Source organism: Mus pahari, chromosome X, assembly GCF_900095145.1.
Source record: "Mus pahari chromosome X, PAHARI_EIJ_v1.1, whole genome shotgun sequence".
In the NCBI taxonomy this organism is placed as follows: Eukaryota; Metazoa; Chordata; class Mammalia; order Rodentia; family Muridae; genus Mus; species Mus pahari.
Window position 1 is genome coordinate 32783524 of NC_034613.1, and position 25500 is coordinate 32809023.

A 25500-nucleotide genomic window follows, 5' to 3' on the forward strand; every position below is an offset into this window, starting at 1 on the left:
AAATTTTGTATTTGTAAAGCAGAGCCAATGGAAGAAGAAAAAAATGATCACCAGACTTCTAGGTTACATAAGTCAATAATCCTTTTTTTTTTTTTTTTCAAGTCAGTTTAAGCCGTGTTTCTGTCTCCTGTAACCAAAGGAGTTCTAAGTTAAGTGAAATGTTCGCGCTCACATAATCTTGATTACTCAATGCATTAGGCACTGCTATTATTATTCCTGGTTTGAAAATGAAGAAACTGGGGCATGGAGAGGTTAAGTAACTTACCCTGAGTCATGCAGCTGATAAGTAGCAAAATTGTGAGCTTAACTCCTACAGGCTGACTTGAGACTCTGTATATGTACAGTAAGTGTACTAAGTGTATTTAATGAAAAAAAATAGAGCATGCCACTAGTGAATAGTGGAAAGCAAAGGTAATTTCATTCTAAGAGTCTGCTTTAATGAGTAACCTGGCAAGCATATAACTACCTTTTCATATTTCAAAGGAATCAGGAACTACACAGGTTGAGCGTTTACTTAGAGGTTCCTCTTCAATGGGAAACCAGAATTTCTGGCTGTATACAACTTAGACTTTCCAGCAAGGAATCCTCTACTGAGACCAAAGCTCATGCCAGGACCTCCTGTATCCGATGGCACTTTTCCAGGCTGGTGGCGTAACACAGTGGTGGATGGATAACTTGTCTAGATTGTACAAAGCCTGAAGCTTAATGTTCAGTATCACACACACACACACACACACACACACACACACACACACACACACAATTTTTAAAGGAAGAAAGTCCCCTTCAAACAGGAAAAAGAAATTATGATGAAGATGTCTCTGTCACTAGTACTGGAAATATTTCTTAGAACAGCAAAACAGCAGCCTGACACCCTGGGAAGTACCTTACTAAGATGCACAAAGCCAGCATCAATTGAGCAAAGCCTACTTTTGATCCCTACATGTCTGCAGCCTCTCCCCACTGAGGCCCATAACATCCTTGGAGGCTTTTAGACAATCCCTGTGAGCTCCGCTTCTTCCACAAGTGTCCTACAGTTTTAACTACAGTAGATTCACTGCAGAAGAATATGAGAATGTTTATAATGCTGTTGTTGTTGTTGTTGTTGTTGTTTTAATGTGCAGAAAGCCTGTCTAGTGGGGATAAATGTTGGCCAAAGAGTGATCATTTATCCATCAGAAATCAAGTGGTTAAAGATTACAAATAGCTTTCATTGGTTTTTAAAATTATTAAGTGGCTCCGCTGATAATTCTCAGCTGATTTATATCAGTCAGTCACTATTTGTGAATAGATAACATTAAAAATGTTATGTTAAGCAATTTTATATTAAAACAAAATCAGGATGTACTTCACTTAAGAAGCAAAGAGTAATTTTTTGTCAGTCTTCGTGAATGGCTCTTGTTTCCCATTCATTAAATGCTTAACAATTCTTAGAGCTTAAATAATTAAAAGTATAGGAGAGATGTGGAGATTTTTAAAAATCAATCTTTGCTTGCAGTGTCATTCCAAAATATGTCCTGCATGGCATAGTAGATCTTCTCCATATAACTACTTAATAACAAGCAGTCTGCATTTTTTATAATTATGTGTGCTGCCAACAGTGTGTAGTTGGATTTATTGTGCACTGAAGCCCCCAGATTGAGAGTTATGTCTCACACACTCTATTATAATGAATGGCATGGAAGGGTTCTTTGTGTCACAGGATGCTGAGTTGGATATTTAAATAGCATGCCCCAGAAACGTTCTATGTTATGGTGATGCTGAGAGAGGGGCATCATCTAAAGTACCCAGTGATTTAAGTTGTGTGGCCCATTGCTGTAACTGCAGCTCATTGACAGGGGATTAGGCTCTATAAAATAGGAAAGAAGAATTGGTCCAATAAAACCCCAGTTGATTAGGAGCACATTTGGGAGAAATACTAACTGGTTCTGATTTTTTTTTTTTTACATGCAGGAAACAAATCATAGTAAAACACATAATTCTCATAGTATTATTTTGTTGGTGTTTTTTGAGATGAAAAGATCTTTATTTCTTAGATTCATGTTACTTTCTGTTTTATAGTGTTTTGGTTTAAGAAGTCTTATTAAAACAGCATTAGAGGATATTAAATATGAACTATGATTAAAACACAATACATTTAAAGCATCTATATCCAATCATTTCTATTTTCTCTTTTGTTGTATTCAAAGTTAGTCATGTCCTATGCCTTGTGACAAAATCCAAATAAAGAAATAAAGTGTCTGTGTGCCTGCATGTGTGTGTGCCGTGCACGTGTGTGTGGTGTGTTTGTGTGTAGTATATTGAGGTGTGAGGTGTGTATGTAATGTGTAGGGTATGTGGTGTGTGTGTGTGTGTGTGTGCACGTGCGCGCACGCACATGTGCATGTGCATGTACATACAGTGTTAGTTTCTAAAGAGTTAATGGCAGAAAATTATAAAATGACTAAAAACAGTACATTCATTTCCTCCGATTCATTTTTAAAGAAAACTAGTAACCAAGAAAAAATAATGCACACTCTGGAATTCATCTTGCTTAAAGAAACCTACATAAAGAATATGACTGACAGAATTTGGAAAAAAATGGTCTAATTTCCTGTGCCTGTATTTTGTCTCCATCCTTTATGATGTTGGACTGTATCACTAAGATAAGCTATATGTGAGTAGAATAAAATGTGTCCTTTCTGTGACACACACAAAAATATTCAACAAGTGGGGCAACATATTGTACTAAATAAATTATAATCTCAACAAAAAAACTAAAAATGTCAATGTAGGATTAACTATTATTGGGCACACATTTAAATATTTTCCCAACTCCCTATATATATTATGGAAAACCAAATGTCTTCTTCCTCCATTCCAAGGTGAGAAGATACTAAAGGTGTTTACCAACATACCTAGCTCAGATCTTTAATTGTTGCGATTATAATTGCAATATTTCTCCCTACCCTTTTGAAAACAATCCTGGCCTCTTTTTTCACTGTTATTATGTGCCTATCTCTCTCTGTCTCTCTCTGTCTCTCTCCGTATCTCTCTCTCTCTCTCTCTCTCTCTCTCTCTCTCTCTCTCTCTCTCTCTCTCTCTCTGTGTGTGTGTGTGTATGTGTGTGTGTGTGTGTGTGTGTTTGTGTACCTAAATATAACCTATTGAGTCCATATAAATTTAGCTGTATATGTCTTTAGGGATGAGCATTTGATACTGTATATGTGTGCTCCCTGGAAAGAGTGCCTCCCCTGCTACCTTAGACAAAGTCTTTGGATCTGAACTTTAACAACTGGCATGAGTACTTTGTCAGGCATAGTGGGGTGAGGCAACTCTCCCGTGATCTCCCAACCATATGAATGTACAAGGTGAATGTAGAAGACAACTTAAGTTGTATGTTATCGGATTTCTGTCCTTGTTACTTGATTGAGCTATCTATTTTTTGTGCTCTTCTGGTTAATTTACTTTGAGAAAAGAACATATTTCTTGGATATTGTTCTCTTATAGTATATGCATTAGTCTTTTTTTCTTTTTCCCTCTCCTATTCCCACTACTGCCTTATCCACTCCCTACACACAGATGTGTATATGTATCCTGGTCTCTGACCACTATTCAACACATTCAAACTCTCAGATTATCTAAACAGGAGGAGAAAAGTCATGCTGTATGCCCCCTGAAATTACTTTGACACAATTATGCCAGTAATATGCAATAGAAAAGACAGTGTTAACTACAACCAGCGAAACTAAATAGGCATAATTGGCATTACTAATTTGTGTACACAAATAGTAATTACACCACTTTCCATCCAAAGTTCAATTAGGACATGCAAAGTTCTCATAGTTTACTGGATCAGAAAGTGGAAAACTTCACCAAAGCTAACAATGACCACAGCCTGCACCTCAAACATATCTTTACATTGTTCACAGAAACTGTTAGCACATAACCATGCATGGGGTAGTGTGCTTAAGGATGGCTTGCTAAATTTATGATTGTTTTCCAGTAGTCCCTCATTTACATATTATTCCTCACACAAATAAAATGCTGGATTTCACCTCACGCAGCAATACATAATCACTGCTTACCAAATGTAGTCAGTCACACATGTCTAAACCAAACCAGATATAAAGAAGACTCTGATGTTACTAGAATATATAGCCTTGTTACTGTGGAGTTCATAAGACAGAAGCATTGCCACCATCAGGATACTTTCCAGATGTAGAACTCTAGGCCAACAGAAGTAGAGTCCACATATACAAAATTCTCATGTGATTTATGTATACACTACAGGATTATCTGTTCATCCCATCACATAATAGCAGCAGTCACACTGTATGCTCCAGTTCAGAAGCATCTCCTAGGCCCCTCTGACTCTATAGAAAATATACAGGAAGAGGCATAATGATCACCTAGGATAATCTATAATCTAATCCCAAATATAATTACAAATAATGTAATTATAGAGAGGATTTTTAAGTTATTGTGTTATTGATAGAAGACTATTGGGACAAGGAATCATTAATAAGCTACTAGTCAATATTTTGGGATATAGGAAAACCAGTAATAATAGCTAATATTCATCAAGAACTTATTGTTTGTCAATGCTTGTCACTTGACTTTTTTTGTACATAATCCAGTTTAATTTTCATGCCAACTCAATGTGCTAGGTATTATATAGTTGCTAAATATAGTAAATAAATATGCTAAAATAAGTCTGGCTTTAAATCCTGTATTTAATATTTGCTGGCTCTGTGATCATAGACAAGATGTTTTAGTTGCATGTGCCTTAGTTTCTTCACCTATAAAATAGTATTTCACAAGCAGTCGTGAGGATTAAAGGAATAAATATGCATAAAGCAGTTATATGTAGAATTAATACACATAAAACAGGAACAGTATATAGTAACCATCCAATAAATGTCTGAGGTTACTATCTACATGTTATTAATGAATACATTTATACACAGAAGTTGAAAAACTTTTCCAAAGTTACACAGCCAGTAAGTGGGTAGCGGCAGAACACAAAATCTTCTTGGTAAGATACAGAACTCATGCTATTCAACTCTACATTGCATGGTAGAAAATCTTTCTCCTCACTCATGCCTTATGTGATAGAAATTTGAACTAGACATATCCTTAGCGTTTTGTCCTTGTCTATAGCACCATACCTCTCTATGGGTTTCAGTTTCCTCCTACATATAATAATATCCTCACCCACAGTCCTTAGACTATAGAAAAGTGGGAGTTAGATGTAATTGAAGGCATTTGGCTTACTGGTATAGATCACTCCTTACTTTCAGAGGACCATTACATGTCTCTATCACTCTAGCTGCTCTGAGACACTCTTGTATGTCTCAAGAGATGCTAAGGTCAACACAGGCCCATGCCCCCTCTTAACACTGATATCATTCCTTATAAACCAGAAAGTTCCATTGAAGGTCTTTAATCTCCTGACAAGGTCAGAGAAAAGCTGTGAAAATAGCTTCTGCAAAGGTCATGGCTTTCCCTTGGCAGTTCCACCCTCTGTCTAAACCTTAAAAGACCAGTGTTCAATATTAGACACCCACAATAGGATTTCTTTTCTATGGCCTAGGTTTCTAAGGAATATTTCATATCCAGGTTTGGAACAAAAAAAAATTCCCTAGTAACCCCTTTACCATTTTTCACTTTCAAGAGTAGCCTATTACTTCCAAGGAGTCATGAAAAATTTTATAGATCAAATTAACTTTAATGCATTCATATTTTATTCTGGTATATGTTATAAGACTCTGGGAAAAAAGCAGGTTGAAGGACCAAGAAAGAGTGTTTTCTAAGTTCCTGAGCAAGCACATTAAATGTAATAATCATTTAGATTCACTTTTGATCAACCAAATTATAAAATCATTCACTTGTTTTCTGAGCAGTGTTTTGGTCCCGGTAAGATAGTTCTTTTTTTTTTCTCCAAAGGATCATTCAAATAAATAAAAGAACATGTTGAGGAAATATGGTACCTAGGTGCATAGGAAATTATATTAAGAATATATAATTTGTCCACAGGACATCTACTGTTAGCAATAAACTCTTAGCCACTGATGAAAATCACATAACTTGACACTTAAACATCCAAGGAAACATGTACCTAGAGAAGTACTATGGTTTCAAAAATTTCATCCCTTCCCTGAAATCTCCTTGATGATTCAAGCTTTATATTGACACTCATTGTAAATAGGTTCACCCTGCAACAAGATAGCATTTATTTGCTGCAAGGTTGCTACCACAATTTCTGACTTCCAACACACCAGGAAAATACTGCAGGGCTTACTCACTAGTCCCAAGGACCTAGTTTTAGCACAAAACCCATGAAAATGTTACTGAGCATCTGTAATGTGTCTTCCTAGTTTCAAGTTTCAAAATAATGCTTGTCTTTCTTTTTTATCCATTAATGTTTTTCATATAATATATTTTGATCAAGTTCTTACCCATTTCCCAACATCTTACCCTAACTTTATTTCATATTCTCTCTCTCTCTCTCTCTCTCTCTCTCTCTCTCTCTCTCTCTCTCTCTCTCTCTCTCTCTCTTCCCTCCATTCCTCCTTCTCTCTCTCTCTCTCTCTCTCTCTCTCTCTCTCTCTCTCTCTCTCTCTCTCTCTCTCTCTCTCTCTCTCTCTCTCTCTCTCTCTCTTCCCTCCATTCCTCCTTCCCTCTCTCCCTCCCTCCCTCCCTCTCTTCTTCCCTCTCTGAAACAAAAAGTACTGGGCAGGCCCCAGGCCTAATAGTAGTTGGCCAACACAAAACAGGCACCATGACTTTTTGTCTCTCCTTTATTCTTAAGTTTAAATAAACCAGAATCTAATGAGTCAAATGACCTGAATGTCTGTCCATAGTCCTTAAAAACATAAAAACAAAAAAACATTTACTAACTATGATCCGGTAACATCACAGATTTAGTAGAAGTGACAGTTTCCTTGGATTGTTCCAGGGTCAGTGTACACTTGGCTGATTGCCTCCAATTTTGACTTCTCCAGACCTGAGTAATTAATATCTATGTTGAAATGATAATCCTAAGACACTCAATGATTCTCAGGCAACAAAAACAATTATGTGCTATTTATCTGATCATACTTACTATGAAAGAAAATTGGAGGTATACGATTTAGAGATACAATGGCACTTCATTAACAATAAAATAACTACAAAGAGATTTCCATTTAATGCCCAAGTGCTCAGCAAATTGTCTAGATGTTACTGTAAAATCTGGTCCTCTGCCTTCCTTCTCACAATTTCCTGGGTATGTCATATACCCCATGCAAAATAAAAATATTAGACTAAACTAGATGATATCTAAAGTCTTTCATAATTCTGATGTCCAATAATTGTATTGTCTTTGTAATTCCTTGATTGACATCTGTATATATAGCACTAACAATAATTTGAACATAGCCTACCTCAAAGGAACCATAATTCAATCACGGTCCTTCTATCATTGACCTTTGAAGTTTCAAAGGCTAGGGAGCAGTTTTAGAGTTATCTCAAAGGCAAGGGAGTAGTTCAGGACTATTAGCACAAGTTGACTAAGATATTTTTCTTAACCTACCTATGAAAGGCTACAGAAAGACAGTGAAGAGCATCTTTGAGATGATGAGGACCTCTCCCATAGAAGATCAGGATGCCTTTGACAAGCATGGGGAAGCAGCTTAGAGAATTCAATAAAGGAGTTTGGCAGTTGCTTCCAAAAGGCTACATTGCTCTCAAGATACTTTGAAATTAAATTTGTATTATTAATTGAAAAGCAAGAAGAAAACTTTAGGATATATCAGACAAAAATTACACAGATGAGCTTACTTGCTGAGAGGTACACCACAGGCAGCCCTGGCATTTGGCAGCAGTCTTGACAAGTACCTTCAGATTTACTTTGCCAGTAGGTTCAAATGTATTTCTATACCCTCTCTCTCTCCAAAATGTATCTATAACTAAAATGCCAAAAAACAATCTCCAAAAGCTCTATAAGTGTTAAATATCTTTAAAGACACAATTTGTTCCCCCAAGTAGAGGTAGCCGCTGGATGCTTCCTCCCACAATAAAAGAAATTTTCCAGCAGCTTACCTGAACCACATCTATTAAATGTAAGACTTACTGTGGAAAAAATTACTTTCAAATCAATTGGATATCACCTGACCTGATTTTTGAACCCACACTAACCTGAACACAAAGGAAAACTCTGCTACCAATTCTGCCTAGTGAAGAGTGACGTATCTGTTCTGGTTACAGAAGAGAATAACGTCAAAACTAGCAAAACAATAGCAGTGAACAAAACAGCCAAGGTATTTTAAAAAATCTATAGCCACCTTACAGTGTCTATATCACTTCTCTATCCAAACATATGAATCTCTACAGATCTAAAAAAATACTTCATATTCCAAAAATAAATACCAAGATGTTGGAAAGCTTGTCTCCTGTATCATACTTGCCTGATTATGCGCAGTTACTTCAATGTAGTACCAATATGACTCTGAGATGCATCGCCTATTTTTCATAAGTCCTTATTTTTAAATTAAGGCCTATTTCATATGGCTTGCTTATATTTAAGCATAATATAAATACAGGAAGTAGTATAAAACAAATGCGTAAGTAAATGAATTATAAAATATCCCTAAAACTACTATCAGTGAAAAAGAATCTTGCTAGTTACCTCAGAAGTCCTTTGTGCATTGTCAAGCACAGTTTCTTTGCATATTTTGGTGAAGATATGTATAACTTGAAAGCTTTATCAGTTGTTTGTGAGCTGTGAGCATGGTGTGTAAGAGAGAGAGAGAGAGAGAGAGAGAGAGAGAGAGAGAGAGAGAGAGAGATTTCCAATTTGTTTGAAATGAGATCTCTCTTGTTCACTATAACTGCACATACCAGCCAACTGGCCAATGTGGATATGTAGATTGCACTGTCTCCGTCCACCCTCTCTCCATTGGTGTATGCAATACTATATTGGATTTTTATATGGTTTGTAGAGATTTGAATTTAGGCCATCAGGCTTGTGAGACAACTGAGCCATCTCCCACACACACGTCAAATGCTGTTATGAGGCCACAAAATTTCCATTTATTTCTTACTTCTAAAATTTGCATTCACCGTTTTGGTCGATTGATTGCTTCATTTTTGTGATATTAGGGGTTGAACTGAAAGCCCTGTGGATGCTAAACAAACACTTTGACACTGAGTTCTACCCCAGCACTTCCCAATCAGTGCTAAAGCTGACAAGCATCCTGTCTTCTCCAGAAAGGATTGGAAGGAAGCAACAGCACATGGGCAAGTGTTTTGTATAAGCTTAAGAGATGGAGATGAAGAGTGTTGAGAGTCAAAGGCAAAACATGCATGAAAGTTAAGTGTAAGATGCTGGGATCATCTCCGATTTCCTCTAGAACCTTTTCAGTTAAATTAACATCCCCACATCATGTAGATACATTCAAGTACAAAATATAAAAAGCTTGTAAAATGAAATATAAGAGAATTTAAATGTATGCATTATTCAGTACTGTCCATATCCTGAATTTCCTATCCTTGTTGCAAATAATCAAAAGTAAATCTCAAGACTGAATAGATAAAATGGATAGAGAAGGAAAGGCAGGAGGAAGCAGGATTTGACAGTCTGTCTAGTGAGACTTCAACTTTCTCCAACATTCTGCTAAGAGTCATTGATGTTAATGTTCTTGGACTATTCTGTATGAATTAGGCAAACTGTCATAGACCCACAGATTAATCACTCAACAATCTAAGTTCTATTTTGAAAGATGGATTTTAAGTTCTTTCCTTATTCATCCCATGGTACATGGATAATTTAAAAGCATATCTGTCTGACTAATTGGCCAATTTGATCTTCAATACTGAAAAATCAGTTCTTTATCATTACCTAAGACTTTATGTTTCCCAATATCACCAGAACACAAATTGAACAGATATCATATATAAAAATATCAGCCAGGAAGCAGAACAGGTTATTCCTTTGTCTTGATCATATTCTTATCCAGTAGGAAGGGAGGGGTAAATAAGAATGAGCAAGCACCTACTGTGTGACAGAGATATCTCATCTAAAACGTGTTTTAAAAAGAGAGCTGGGTTGAGCTATTCTAGGAATAAATGTCTCATTGGAGACCACAAAGGTGTTGCCTCTGGGGATCAAGAAATGGAGCAACAAAATATTGAGCCAGAAAAATCCCAGCATTCCCTGTCAGGAGGAGTATGCTTTGTATAAAAAAAAAAAAAATACCATCACAGCCTTAGCAACCTGAATAAAAGAATGTCAGGAAACTCCAAAAATGCTGCACATCTTGAAATGCTCACAACAGTAGTATTTCCGCAAGCTATGTTGAGCTTTCTTGGCATCCAAAACAAAATAGGAAGGTTTGGGGTTGGACCAACACAGTTATCCTGATTGAGCTATGCCCCCTGCCTGCTACTTCCAGATAACCCTCTCTCTGGCTCAGGGGTACAGACTGATCATACACCATTTCCTGAAAAAAGAATTCCCCTCTGTCATGCTCCAGGGACTTTGGCAGAGGACTGGAGAGGATGTTTTGTGATTCCTCTGGCGTTCAAGTAACTCTCTAATGCCCAAAGTGAAGAGCAAAGGGAGGTTTGTCCAAATTTCTGACCTAAAAGGACCATGGTTTTACTTCTTTTCTAATTAGGATAATTAACCTCCTCTGTGCATTCATTTTATTCCAATCCAAATGGCTCAAATTAAAACAGCACAGGGGACTTTCAAGCCCTGGGGACAGGAAATACTTTATAAATACCTTTAATATTCATTTCAGCCACAATTATGGCAAAGCCAGAACAAAGTTGGCATAGCAACTTCATCCTTGACACAACCTGGAGCAGCTTGAAGGCCACTTTCAGAATATTATTGATGCAAATGTCTCATCAGCTATAAAATTTTCTCCTTACCCCATACCATTTGCTGACTAAACTGGAGTGGGGTTAGGCAGGGAGGAAGCTTGTAAAAGATATTATTTCTCTTTGTATTTTCATATGAGTTTTTGTACTTTGTCTAAGAAAGCCAAAAAAGTTATATGGCTTATAAGTTGGTAGAAATTGATATAAGATTGACAGAATTTTTTTCTTTCAATATAACCATGGAAGCCCAAACTTTGGAAGGATTTTTAAAAATTGGAGTCCAGCAGTATTTCACATAGGACAGAGGTATGTTGCTGGAGTTTTTCCCTAGGTGGCTATAATTACCCATTCTTCATCTCTGAGAAAGTTTGAAGGATCCCTAGCAGGTGTCTACCTCCTTCATGCCATCCATGAAGAGACAAATAAATGAATACAGTCCCTCTAGATTGTTTGCCTGTACTACAAGCTGCAGTCCGCAGATTTGTCTGCTTACAGCCCTTCTACTTGTACAGGAAGCTGCTATAGTCACCGGTCTGACTACAGACCTTGTGAGTCTCCGTAAATGATAAGAAAGACAACAGAATAGACAAAATTAGGATGTCTGCTTGAAGTGAATACAGAAGTATCTATTATAGCCTAGGGATGCTGGGATTTCCTCTGATATGCCTGGGCTGTAGCCTTGGACTATCCCCAGAAGATGAAGATCCTGATGTGCTACTTGCTGTGCTACAAGTTCAGCTGCATATATTTCTCAACATGCTGTTAAAAGGCTTTTTGTGGACATATATTCAACAAGCTGGCCATTCTCAAAGCTTGGCCAATATATGACCTGGTTTCCTCTTAACGCATCATTCTGTAAGCCTTTCATGTACCTGAATTACCCATCTATGTTAACTAGCTAACCTGTGGATTTGAGTAATTATACAGTAGTGACAAGACCATTACTACTCAAGTTACGTGTGCTAATGTACCACATGGGAAGATTATTTTAAAATGTATTCTAGTTCATTAAGTGTAGGGAGGTACTAAAGGGTCTGCGTTTCTAACAAATGGCCTTGATAATGCCAGTGTTGCTTATCCATATGGCACATATAAAGTTGCAAAGGGACAGAATATATCTTATTTATGAATGAGTTAAGCCTAACTAGTGTATCTAGAGTAAGAGACTGGCACACCAACCTCTTAACTAACAACAGCTTCCTTTCCTATTAAGGCTAAAAGAAACATAGCCAGACCTGCCAGAGGTATGGCAAAGTAGACCCTGGCATAGATTACCCTTCTTTGGATTTGGGTCAATAGCATAAGCCATCCTAGGTACCTTCTCCGCTTTCTGAATCCAATTCTGCAGACCAAACTCATTCTGCATGCAGACACTCCATTCATTGCATCCACTTTCACAGTGGCTCAGAATGGCTGCTGTCACCATATCACTCATGCTGTGATCTGTGTCAGTGGTTAAGACAGAAGAAGCATCCAAGGCACAAGCCATTTATTTCATACTAAGAAATGTCTTCTATCCAAGTGGGGCCAGCTAAGCTGGGCAGTTGTCATGGTTCTAAGGTTACAGAAAATGTGTGGTTTACACTATTGAGTTCCTCAGTAGAGAGCAAAGTAATCCTTGACAATGGCCCAGGTGTCATTAACCCTACCAATAAAATACTAGACAGGGAAAATCCATTTCTCTTCTAAGATGCGAATTGCAAAACTTGTGCAGTTGCTTAATTTTTTTCAATAGGAATTGACTGCCTTGTTTCTCTCCTAAACCAAACTCCCAAATCATTGTCTCGTGCATTGTTCTTCACTCAAAATAGCTAATCACTCTTAAGGAACATCTCAATAACATTATATGGTTCAGCTTATTCAAACATTGGTAGAATATGTATATACATTGAGAAATAGTTCAAGTTAAATAATAAATACACAGTCATTGTGTGGTGATAATATTTAATATTCATTCTATGGTTTTCAAGAATGTATTGTTATTAGCTGTAGTTGCTTTTATATAGATTTCTTGAAAGTAATTACTTCTAATTGTACTACATGTCCTGTCACCAATATTACCTTATACCCATCCTAGCTCCTAGTCACAACTATTCTACTCTCTACTTCCATGGGATGAACATTTTTACAATCCATATGTGAATGAGATGGTACGATACATTTTTTTCTGTACCTTGCTCATTTCAATTAAGATAATACCCTCCAGATTCCTCCAAGTTGTTGCAAGTAACAAGATGCTCCCTTGTTGATATTTGGAGAGTTAAACACTACAGATTGGAAGGTTTCCCTAAGAAGATTCCAGAGCATTATGATTATCCGGCTTCAATCCAAAATATAAACATGTTTTATGGCCTAAGGGAGTTGTCAAACAGTTTTAAAACACACTGGCAAATTGAACACAGATTTAAAAGTAGGCCAGCTTGAAGATACAGAACAGCTCCACACTTTCACATCCCAGTGGCTTGGTGGGAACAAGTGTTTGCCATGCAGATCCATTACTGCTCCTCGCGGGGTCTCCACACTAAAGAAATGAACATTTCCCATTAACTGATTCACCGTGTTCTTTAGCTCTTTTCTCTCTGGGTAAATACTGAACTCTTCGTCAGATCAACACTTCCATGTACCTATGATATCACAACTCTATCTCTCACTCAAAATCATACAGAAGAGCCAAAATAGTGGCTAGTAAAGTCAAACTTCTAGCTGAGAATCAGCCTGAGTGAGCACAAAAGCTTTGAAGTCATGGCTGACTGGTCTCTCAACTAATCCTCCACTGTGATGACTAACTTTATAATTTCTAAGTACATTTCATTCAAGTAAATCTCTAGCCCCGTAAACTTTCTCAACAATCCAATAACAGATTTGGAACCTTAATTGTTAGTGGCCATGGACTCCCCCTCTGTAAAGCCCTTATATATTCTAGTTGACTGAAGCACTTCTAAATTCAGTCACAGCCATGTGGTTGTTTATCCTTTGCAAGAAACGTTAGCCCAGCTGGATATATCCTCTGACTAAGTGAAGTCAAAGCCAGATCTGGTATTGTCAGTTAGCTTCTCTCTGTCAAGTCTATGAGTCTAGACACTTTCCTCCACATTGGCGGGCCAAATTATAAACTGGCTTAAATTTTCACTGACTTAAATCCCAATAGCTCTAGTCAATGGACCAGTTTCCAAGTGAGGTAAGCAAGAAGTATAAGGGAAAATGAACAGAAATATTTAAAGAGGTAATAGATTAGCAATCTTCCTTATTTTCCCCTCCTTCATCTCTAATTTATGCCCCCCATTTATCTCTTAGTACAGTTGCATTCTCTTCATCTACCCTAGAAATAGATTATCATTTAAGAAGAAATTACGTCCTATAATGAGAAGGTAATGCACATTTTTAATACCTGCAAAGAAATACTTGTGATTTTTTTTAGAATGAACTTGGCTGTAACATAATCAGAAGAACAAGAATCTTGGATGGAAGGGGAAGGATTATTGCAATGGTCGAAGCATATACTAATAATAGCTTCAAGGGAGCTAGCTGTACTGGGGATGTAAAGTAAAACGCAGACAAACGAAACATGAATTAACTTTACTTCACATATGCTTAAGGCAAAGAAGTCCAAGGTAACACTCAGACTTTATAACTAGGAAATTAATAAAAAAATAAGGAAGTCAGAAGAAATAGCTGGATTGGAAGCAGGGAAGGCTCTGAAATACCAAAAAGATGTTGAAACTCACCTACTCTAAAAAAAAAATGACAGCCTAATGGCTTCAGGTCAGTTCTGTAAGTGATGAGAAAGATGTCACCATACAAAGAAACGTATGTTAGGGATATGTACAAAGTCATTTTAAATTGATTGCATCATATGTGTATTAGCCCCAAATACGCAAAGGGATTTTCAGGTAGTCACAAAACTCTGCATTCTAGAGCTCTGCCTAAATAAGAGAAATGTACAGTGCAAATACATCATTTCCTGTGCTACATATACTAAAAGCACATTGAAGTATTCCAAGGTCACCCTATTTTGATTGTTCATTTTATTTCAATTAGGTTTGTCTAGAAAGGGGAAAGTGTATTTAGAACTATGAAGGAAGATTACAAACTAATGTTTCATCTTCACATCTTGGCCTCCAGACAAAATTATTGAATTGTACCTGTCTTAGTCAGGGTTTCTATTCCTGTACAAACATCATGACCAAGAAGCAAGTTGGGGAGGAAAGGGTTTATTCTGCTTACATCCATACTGCTGTAGATCACCCAAGGATACAGGACTGGAACTCAAGCAGGTCAGAAAGCAGGAGCTGATGCAGAGGCCATGGAGGGATGTTCTTTACTGGCTTGCCTCCCCTGGCTTGCTCAGCCTGCTCTCTTATAGAACCAAGACTACCAGCCCAGAGATGCCACCACCCACAAGGGGCCCTCCCTCCTTGATCACTAATTGAGAAAATGCCTTACAGCTGGATCTCATGGAGGCATTTCCCCAGCTGAAGCTCCTTTCTCTGTGATAACTCCAGCTGTGTCAAGTTGACACAAAGCTAGCCAGTACAGTACCTAAGTTGCAAGACGTCAGGCTCTCAGAGGTAAACAAAAGTCTTCCATGTCTGTTACAATTTTCAAATATGAGAACCAGAATAAATGATAACCTGATCTCTTCATTGTACATATGAGAAACTATAAAGCAGAGAGGAAATTTTTAGTCAATAATAGATCCTATACTAATGTATTTTGCCTGTTATTTTTAACTTTCCATATTGATATAAAATGACATTTCTGCTATTTTCTGGATAGTGATAAATTTTGATAAACAGTAAAAAAGCTTACATTCAACAGGAGTGTTCTGACAGATACATTCCTTTTAGCTTTGCCTGTAAGTCTTTCATGACTTCCTTGAAGAATCACTTCCCCTTTCATTTAATATCCTTGTATGGAGAAGCCATAAAGTCCACAGCAAGCCTGAGCATTAAAAACTATCTTCTTTCTCTTACATACTGGGACTCTTAATCAGTACCAAGGCCCACTGCAATCTGCATGGGTGGTAGCACTTATGACTTGCTTCATCATTCTTTGTTGCACAAATTCTTGAGCACTACCTATAGTCTGCACATCTCTATCCACCAATGTTTATTTTTTCCCTGCTGTCCTCTTAATAAGGCTTTACCTTTCATCCAATCATCTTCTGTTCATTAAGACTCAGCTCATAATATTTATAAAGGAAAATATCTGCTTGAGATAGTTTTTCTGGGCTCTCGCATCCATCCTGTAGACTATGTTATATTGATCATCATCTCTAAAGGGCTGTGATCAAGTGCCATGTTTAAATTATTGCTTGTATAAAATATTTTCTTTATGTATTATGATAAATAAAATTTTAGCTTTACTCCTCAGATATTTTAATTTTCTATTTTTAAGATTTGTTTTTGCATGTGTGTTTTCATGCAAGTATTGTGTATATGCACAATATGTGCATATATATTATATATATACATATATATATATATGTATATATATATATATATATATATATTTGTCATATATATATATATAGCATTTCCTCTACTATCATTCAACTTCAACTGTCAAGAACATTTCTTGATTGGGTTCTATGGTATTCTTCCTCTGCAGGAACCCATGAAATGTTATTCTATTTACCAGTTTCTTATAAAAGAGACTACTTGATCATAGACTCAAAGTTGGAAATTACTACTTCCAATAAGGCTAAGAAACCAAGTGAGAAAGTATTAGTGAACAAGGTGATATATTGAATGCTATCTACATTTTCTCATTACTATAAGCAAATCCCTGTTCAAAAGCAACATACGGGAAGAAAGGATTTTGTTGTCTTGTGGCTTATGGGTACAGTCCAGCATAGTGAAGAAAACAGAACACAGAAGTGTGAGTCTGCTTGCTTCCATCTGAGTAGACAATGAAACAGGAACAGGAACAAGATTTCCTCCAGGCATTCTGTCTCTAGCTAGTCTCCCTCTCCTAAAGGTTAGAGAACCTCTCAAAACAGCACCACCAGCTGGAGACCAAAGTGTTCCAAACACAAGAATCTGTGGGGAACATTGCACATTCAAGCCATGGCAACATCTATTAAGTGTTCAACAGTCCACAGTACGGCTTGTAGTTGACTCTTGCCCTTGGTGAATTTGCATTGCAAGTAATCCCAGAACAATTATCTAAGTAGCATACATAAATATAAAAGAATTATACATAGCATTATAGGAGCTCCTTTTAACCCAAAGCCCAGTTGCTTTTATATTTTTATTTCAGACCTAGAGTGGCTGGCTGACAATCAGAGGCTTGCCTATTCTGATTTTCCCAGACGTTGAACACATCTACTCCAGATGGTATTCTAAATTTCCTTGCAGCTGATAATGTGAAGCAAGTGTACATTCACTCAGTGAAACTGACATATCTCTTTGGGCATATTTTCTCAGCATAGGGTGAGGAAAGTGAACTACATAATTCACCAGCAGGGAGACAAGGTTCATAATGAAGAACAGAATGAATGAGAAAAATGGAAAATGTAGGATTATATGCACTGGCAGCTTCAGAGCCACCCTCAAACTTGACAAGTAGCAGTTGCCTCCCTTGGTGAGATACTAGGGTAATTGGAATACCTGAAGTTGCCAAACAGAACCCTACCAATTATTGTTGTCTACAAATTCTCAATTAAAACATAATTCTTTTAAGAATTTTCATCCCAAGTTTTTAAAATATAAATTCTCCATGGAGGGGGGAATTTATTTGTAAAATATAAATTCTCCATGCTCTAGCACAAGAGCATGCTCTGAGTTGAAAGAAATATTTTTAAGGAAGAGGTAAAGGACACAGAACCAGTGAGCATCTTACATTCATTGATTCCACAAATTAGCCAAGGGCCATCCTAATAATGCAGCTTTAAGGAAGAGAAGATTTGAAGAAGGTCAGTTCTTAATTAAAGAATGACTTAAACAAACACAGTTATGAAGAACAAAGGCTCCAGAGAAATCTTAATTTGCTATGGGTAAATTGGGTTGGGTGTGAATGAGTGTTTGTTTTTACCATGTTCCATAAAATTCACAGGTTGTCATTCATATGAAAATAGAGAGGGGTTTTCAATCAAAGCTTCCAATCGAAAGCTTTTCACATACTGAATATTTTCTGTATTAACACCTTAAGTTTATACATTCACTCTATTGCTTTTTATGAGACCAAACTGTTTAAATGAAGCTAAAGCAAATACTAGCAACAACAGAACAACCAAGCATGGGTCCAAATGTGCTATGGGTTATTTTTAAGGGAGTACATTGTGTGAAATGAATAATCATACTCTGAGTTATTGGCTCTGAGGTCAGATTTTTATACATATGGCCCCCGAGACATGGCAAGTTGCAGCACAAAATGAGTAGGCTTGCTATCATCTCCTGCCTCTGCTTCTGTGTTTGCCCTTTTCATCTCTGTCTCTGAAACCACCTTCGTATTTTATCTCAAGCTTGTCCGTGTCCTTATTTTGCCACAGCATTTAAGATAAATGTATTTCAAAGTCCATGCAGATCAAAGATGGTGAAGAAAAAGAGAGTATGAGGTTGTATAAGGTTGGAGTTTGCAGCCCAGGCAACCACAAACATAAGAATAGAAGAGCAATTTTCATTTGGCTAGTTTCATCTGAGTGAACAAGAATACCAGTTTCATAAAAATCCTAGACACATGCTCATCAAAATGTATTAGAAGCAACACTAAAAGTACAATAAGCTGTTAAACTAGACCTTGCATAGGTTATAGATGCAATAAAGACATTAACATTATTAGAAATATTAAAAAAGAAGAAGCCATACTCAAGGAATAAGCTTGTATCTTAAAATTAAAAGACAAGGGTGCTGGAGAGATGATGGCTCAGCAGTTAAGAACACTAACTACTCTTCCAGAGGTCCTGAGTTCAATTCCCAGCAACCACATGGTGGCTCACAACCATCTGTAAGGTGACCCGATGCCCTCTTCTGGTGTACCCATATACATATAATAAATTTTTAAAAAAATAAAAAATAAATTTAAAAGACAGAAAGGAAAGAAGGAAGGAACAGAATAAGAGCAATATTACCAGATAAGATCATCTATGCCTGTACTCCTAGTATTTATAAATTTCAAGGTCAACCTTGGCTACATAGTAAGTTCAAAGTTAGCAAATGCTAAATGAGATTCTAGGAGTCAAAAGGGGACAGTCAAAAAAAAGCAAGAAAACTTTATATGCCCCAGTACAGGGGAACGCCAGGGCCAAGAAGTGGAAGTGAGTGGGTAGGGGAGCAGGGCCAGGGGAGGGTATAGGGAACTTTCGGGATAGCATTTGAAATGTAAATGAAGAAAATATAATAAAAATAAAAACAATGAATTTAAGAAATTCTTGGGCAAATGGATGAATCTGGAGGATATCATCCTTAGTGAGGTAACCCAATTACAAAAGAAGTCACTAGATATACACTCACTGATAAGCGGATATTAGCCCAGAAACTTAGAATACCGAAGATACATTATGCAAAACACAAGAAAACCAAGAAGGATGACCATTGTGTGGATACTTCATTCCTCCTTAGAATAAGGAACAAAATACCCATGAAAGGATATAGGTACAGAGACAAAATTTAGAGCTAAGATGAAGGATGGACTATCCAGAGACTACCCCATCCGGGGATCCATCCCATCATCAGCCTCCAAACCTAGATACTAATGCACATGCCAGCAAGATTCTGCTGAAGGCACCCTGATATAGCAGCCTCTTGTGAGGCTATGCCAGTGCCTGGCAAACACAGAAGTGGATGCTCACAGTCAGCTATTGGATGGAACACAGGGGCCCCAATGGAGGAACTAGAGAAAGTACCCAAGGAGTTGTAGGGGGCTGCAACCCTGTAGGTGCAACAACAATATGAACTAACCAGTACCCCCTGAGCTTGAGTCTCTAGCTGCATATGTAGCAGAAGATGGCCTAATCAGCCATCATTGAGAAGAGAGGCCCCTTGGTCTTGTAAACTTTATATGACCCAGCACAGGGGAAGGCCAGGGCCAAGAAGTGGGAGTGGTGAGTAGGGGAGCAGGGGCGCAGGGGTGGTGTATAGGGAACTTTCGGGATAGCATTTGAAATGTAAATAAAGAAAATAATAATAAATTAATTAATTAATTTAAAAATAAAAACAAATAAAAAAAGAAATTGTACAAAAAAAAAAAAAAGCAAGAGCTAGCCATACTTTTGAAATTTTTGTCACAAACCCTCTAAGAAACCTTACCAGGCATAAATGTTTATAAATGCAACCAACACTTTGGTAATGGCTGTTCATAAATACTAGACTTCTGTCATCTGGGACACTGTTAGATACCACGTCAGAAGTACCTAGAGAGAAGTTCATCTTCAGTATATTTTCTTGGATGTCTTCATTACCATTTTCTTTATGTCAAAATGCTGTTGACTGTTTTTCTGTTTGTTTGTTTTTTCTGAGAAAATACTAAATCTGTTCAGCATTAAGTATTTTTACATTTTGTTTAAACACTGGGAAAAAAGAAACCTGGCCTTGTTTCCCTGGGAACATGATTTCGACAGTATAGGTCTGAGAGCTTTTTGTATCTGTTGTCTTCCCTTTTGTGAGGTCAAACTAATGGCCATGGATTGAGTACTCCTAAGAATAGATGTTGAAATGTCAATTCATATGCCAAAATGCTCTTGGTGAGTCTACTCATTGGCAGCACTTGTACAGAGAAATGGGAAGTTGGCTAAGTAAAGGAGAGTTGTGATACACCCATGCCAAGGCATTAGAGCTCTGAAGCTTAGGCTGTCCATTAGTTATCCCACAGGAAGTTTGGAATGATCATGTTTGTATACTTGGCTGCTACCAAACATTGGATACAGGATGCCCCGGAGAGGAGGCACAACCTTAAGTCAGGTATCTCTCTTCCACCAACAACTTTCCTATCAGCAGAAGTAAGCTCTTTGGCACCAAAGAATGATCTAGCTTCACAAAGCAGCATCCCCGAACAGCCTATAACTAAGATGGTCTGCTTGTTTGCCAAGTGATGCTCAATAAGCAGTACACTAGAATTCAACTGGTCCTGACTGTGATCCAGTTCCTTATATCTAATTGCCCTGTCCCTCCTTTATTGCTATCTTCCCATGTTACTTTGGTCAAATGCAGAGGGTAAGCTCTCAATCAGCCAGTTATCTATATGATAACTCCCATCATTTAAAATGAGGAGTAAGGGCAAGAACAGCATTGGTGATCTGGAATCCAGTTGAGATAATTTGCTACTCAAATCAAAGTAGCTTTGAGACTTACAAAGCTGGGCATGTGAAAACTCACACAGGGCAGATGACAATCCTGAAGCTGCTAAAACAGCAGGCTTTATTTTTACAAAGCCAGGGCTTTGTTGCAAACCTCACCTCCTACAAACACTAGCACCTGGTTTTGCTCTGCCAAGTCAAACATTTCTTTCTCCCTCAAGCTTCTATTTATGCTTTGGTCAGCTGGAACAGAGTCAGTGAAACGATGATAAATTGGGTATGAAAACAAATAAAAAACTCGACTTGGATTGCTTACTGAAATCTACTGAACTGAGTTGACCATTCCCCTCGAGTTCTAGATTGCAGCAGTCCCATGCTCAAGCAGACACTGGGAAACTGAACGGAAAAGAAGTGTAGTGCTAAGCCATAGTTGTGACTTGCTTAGACAAAAAAAAACTGTAAGAAAGACTGATAACCAACACACTCATCAAAAATCAGTGTGCTGCTTCTGCTGAGTTTTTGATTAGGTAACACATTCCCATGGTTCAAAGAACAGAAGTATAAAAAGATCTATGAAAATCATTGCTTATTAAGAGGAAGCACATAGCAGAGTGTTGATCTGTCATCTGAATATTCTAGCACCTTACACTCTGAGAGGACACCATGAACCAGACTTTTAAAGTCTTAACAGTTTTATCCTTGCAGAAAATAATACCTACCTCTTGTTAAAGAACCAAACATTATATAACCAAGTGGGATGTGGGATGTCTTCATAATTCTGTGTCTCTGAGAAAACACTAATAGTTCTTGGAGATTTTCCGCCAGCATATACAAGCATGGGCTTTTTAGCAAAAGTAAAATATGATATAATAATAATGCGATATTATAAATGCTAATTTGTGGGGCTGGTGAGATGGCTCAGTGGATAAGAGCACCCGACTGCTCTTCCGAAGGTCCGGAGTTCAAATCCCAGCAACCACATGGTGGCTCACAACCACCCGTAACAAGATCTGATGCCCTCTTCTAGAGTGTCTGAAGACAGCTACAGTGTACTTACATATAATAAATAAATAAATCTTTAAAAAAATGAATAAATAAATAAATAAATGCTAATTTGTTAGGTTCTATAGTGGAAATCTTTCCTTGTTAGTGTATGCACATTGTTGACAACTAAACTTTAACATAGCATCCTGTGGAATATACTTAATATTTTCATTTTTATAATATATGTGATACATTTATTCAAAATGCCTTTTCATTGCTTTTGATTGATTTATCTTGGATACAAAATAAGGCATATCTGGGAAAATTAATGAGAAGACATTAAAGGAACCTTTATGGGAAGAAGAGAAACACCCAGAAATGTCTACAAGTAGCAGGGTATGCTTGGTAAAGGGGGAGATGTGCAGTTACACTAAATAGGTAACAAAATGAATAGATGATACCGTTTTTCAGGTTTGAAAGAAGATGAAAACAAATGATAAGTAAGTACCAGTCCAAGAAGAGGAATTAAAGAAAGAAAGACACAATCAGGGTAGAATGCAATGGACATTAACACGTACACAGAGGGTTGTTAAAGCTTTATCAGAACTAACAAGTTTCTGCGGAATCCAACCTAAATACAAATTAATAGAGTTTGATATTTAAATATATAATCAATCCAGACTAGGGATACATCTCAGTGATATGGTGCTAGCTTAGCATTCATATGGCCTTGGATTTCCCCCACCCCCACCCCAGAAGCTCTATGATGCTAAAATAACTTACATCAAAATAAACAGTAACCCTATAGCCCTTTACACTTACTGTTCGGATAATATCTGAAATATCAAGACCAATAAAATATTGACAAGTCAGCATCCTGTTACGAAAAGAGAAAGTTCATGAAGATCCACCCCTCCCCAAGGGCTTTGTAGGCATATAATAGTATCCAGTGTGGAGAGACTTGTGAAGCTACATCCTTCCCTGAATATCTACAGTCAATTAATCATTACTGAATGTGGGAGAGACTTTTTTTCAGTAGCATAGCCACTGGAAAGAGGGTTATGCTCTTATAAATAATCCCTTACCCATGTCCCTGTAAGCAACTGTAATAAAGCTCACAGATCATTTTTAAAAAATCCTGAAAATAGAAGGAAGACTATTTAAGAAGAAAGAGATAGTGGGAATAGGAGGGGCACAAAACAGGATAATGGAAGATGAATATAATAAAAATGCTTTGTATTCATGTACAAACGTGTCCTCATGAAACCTGTTATTATGCAAAATTAACATATACTTAGAAACATTGAAAATTATCCATTTAAAAAAAAAGATAGAACTGAAAGGAAAATAGTTATCATCACATAAAAGGAATTGTTGAGGATTGGGACATCTTTAACCTGGAGAAGAAAAGGTTAAAGAGAGCCATGTTAACAGCTCTTAAAAATATGGAAGATTGTCACATGGAAAGAGATTAATCTTCCTCCCTGTCATCTTAAATTGTGGACAAGGTCCATTAGGCAAAGATGACAAGAATTTGGAGTTTCTACTAAACATGTGAACACTTGTGTTTTGTTAAAAAGCCCTTTAAAAAAAAGTTTACTTTAAATATATCAAAGAATCCCTATGTAATTTCTTTACTGTTATTTTTAAGCCAATATTTTCTTCATAAATAGTCCAAAAATAAAATTCAACACAGTTCTTACTGAATTTTCATAAATTCTTAATTAGTGGCATTCAAAATAATGAGGCCTTATTATACCCTGCTTACAAAAACTTTCCATGGGGAGGGGGGAAAAAGGAAAAAAAAAGAAAGCTTTTCACATGCTTTAATCTCTTTCTTCCTATGTTTATTTCTTAATCCCATGCCTTGGCCCACTATGTGCCCTCAACTCCCACTGAAGCAGAGACTACATCTAAAACCCACATGAAAATGTAAATCTGAGAAATAAATATGCACGATTGGTTTTATAAGAGTAAGAATTAACATTTAAAGCAATGGTAATTTGCTCTGATCTGTAATTTTGAGCTCCTGTGCTGAAATTGCTCATTTGGAAATTACCAAGTGCTTGGGTCTCGTTTGTGATCTTCTTCCTGCACACACCCAGCACACAAAGGAGTTATAATGACCGGCTGAGTCACTACTGCCATCTCCCTGAAGCATGTTCTCCAAATGCCAATACCATTTTCTATGGTACAGTGGAGGACGACTGTGAGCCACAGCCTGCTTACACCACAGCAGACAGAGAACTGGGAGTGTGTTCAAAAATGCATCGCCACCTCCTCCATCCTCTGCTTCTGTGTCACAGATAATTGGGATTTGCAAATCATGTCTATCACTCCTATTGGGAAAAGGGAGATTGTTTTGATAATATCCCAATAAAGTTGTCTATTCTCGATGAAATTATACTCATAAATTCATACAGGAAACACAAGTGGAGATATGATATATTATTAGAAAGTGACAACTCTAAAAGAAGTAATGCATAAACACTTGTGTCATTGTGCTTTGAACTTTGTATTTGGGGGGTTGCTTGCTTCCTTGCTTGCTTGTCTGTTTGGTTTGGTTTGGGGGTTTGGGGGTGCTGATGGTTTGGTTGGGTTGGGTTGGGTTGGGTTTGTTTTGTTTGTTTTTTTGTTTTTTGAGACAAGATTTCTCCTTTTATCACTGGTTGTCCTCGATCTCACTCCTTAGACCAGGCTGGCCTGGAATTCACAGAAATCCACCTTATTCTGCTTCCCAGGTGCTGGAATTAAAGGCCTGTGCCACCTCTGGCTGGCTGATTTGGGATTTTCAAAATAGAATCTCTTTGTCTACCTCAGGGTAGTCTTGGACTTTTGGCAATCCTCCTGCATCAGTCTCCCAAATTCTGACATTAGAATCATGAGCTGCCTATAGCTCCAAGCAGCTGTTTCTTTTCTTTAAACAGAGCTCCAGGAGTTTAGTTGCTAATGCTTGTCAGATCTAAAATAGCTAATGCAGGACCTGGAACTCCTGGTAAATTTGGTTAGGAAAGGAAAATACTTCAAAAAAATAATTCTATTGAATATTTCATAGTCTCTATATAATCAAAAAATAACAGTCTATATTGGAGGCTGTCATTCACAAAATCATAGTGACTTTATCTGTGAGACACAATTTATCTTGTTCAATGGTCACATCCACGTGTGGTTCAGCTTGTTTTAATAAGGCTCTAGCATGAGTAGTTATTTATAATGTTTTGTTGTGGGTTTCTTTTAACCTGTGATTCTGAAGAATTAAGTGATAGATGAAAGAAAGGAGCTTCAAATGCAACAGAGAAAATTACAGCCAGACCTAAGAGGTTCTTGGCATTCATTCCAAAGATATTTTGATAATGCATGTCAAAACAAAAGCGACTTGACAAACACCTATCCCCATGGTGCTCACAAATGAGAGAATCTCCTTCCCTTTAAAA

General features: G+C 37.2%; 1 protein-coding gene across 5 annotated transcripts in view; it reads left to right on the forward strand.

The window, feature by feature from the left end:
- Gria3 (glutamate ionotropic receptor AMPA type subunit 3) overlaps window positions 1-25500 on the forward strand; it is a 267089-nt gene that overhangs the window by 105698 nt on the left and 135891 nt on the right. The gene's annotated exons all lie outside the window — the stretch shown is intronic.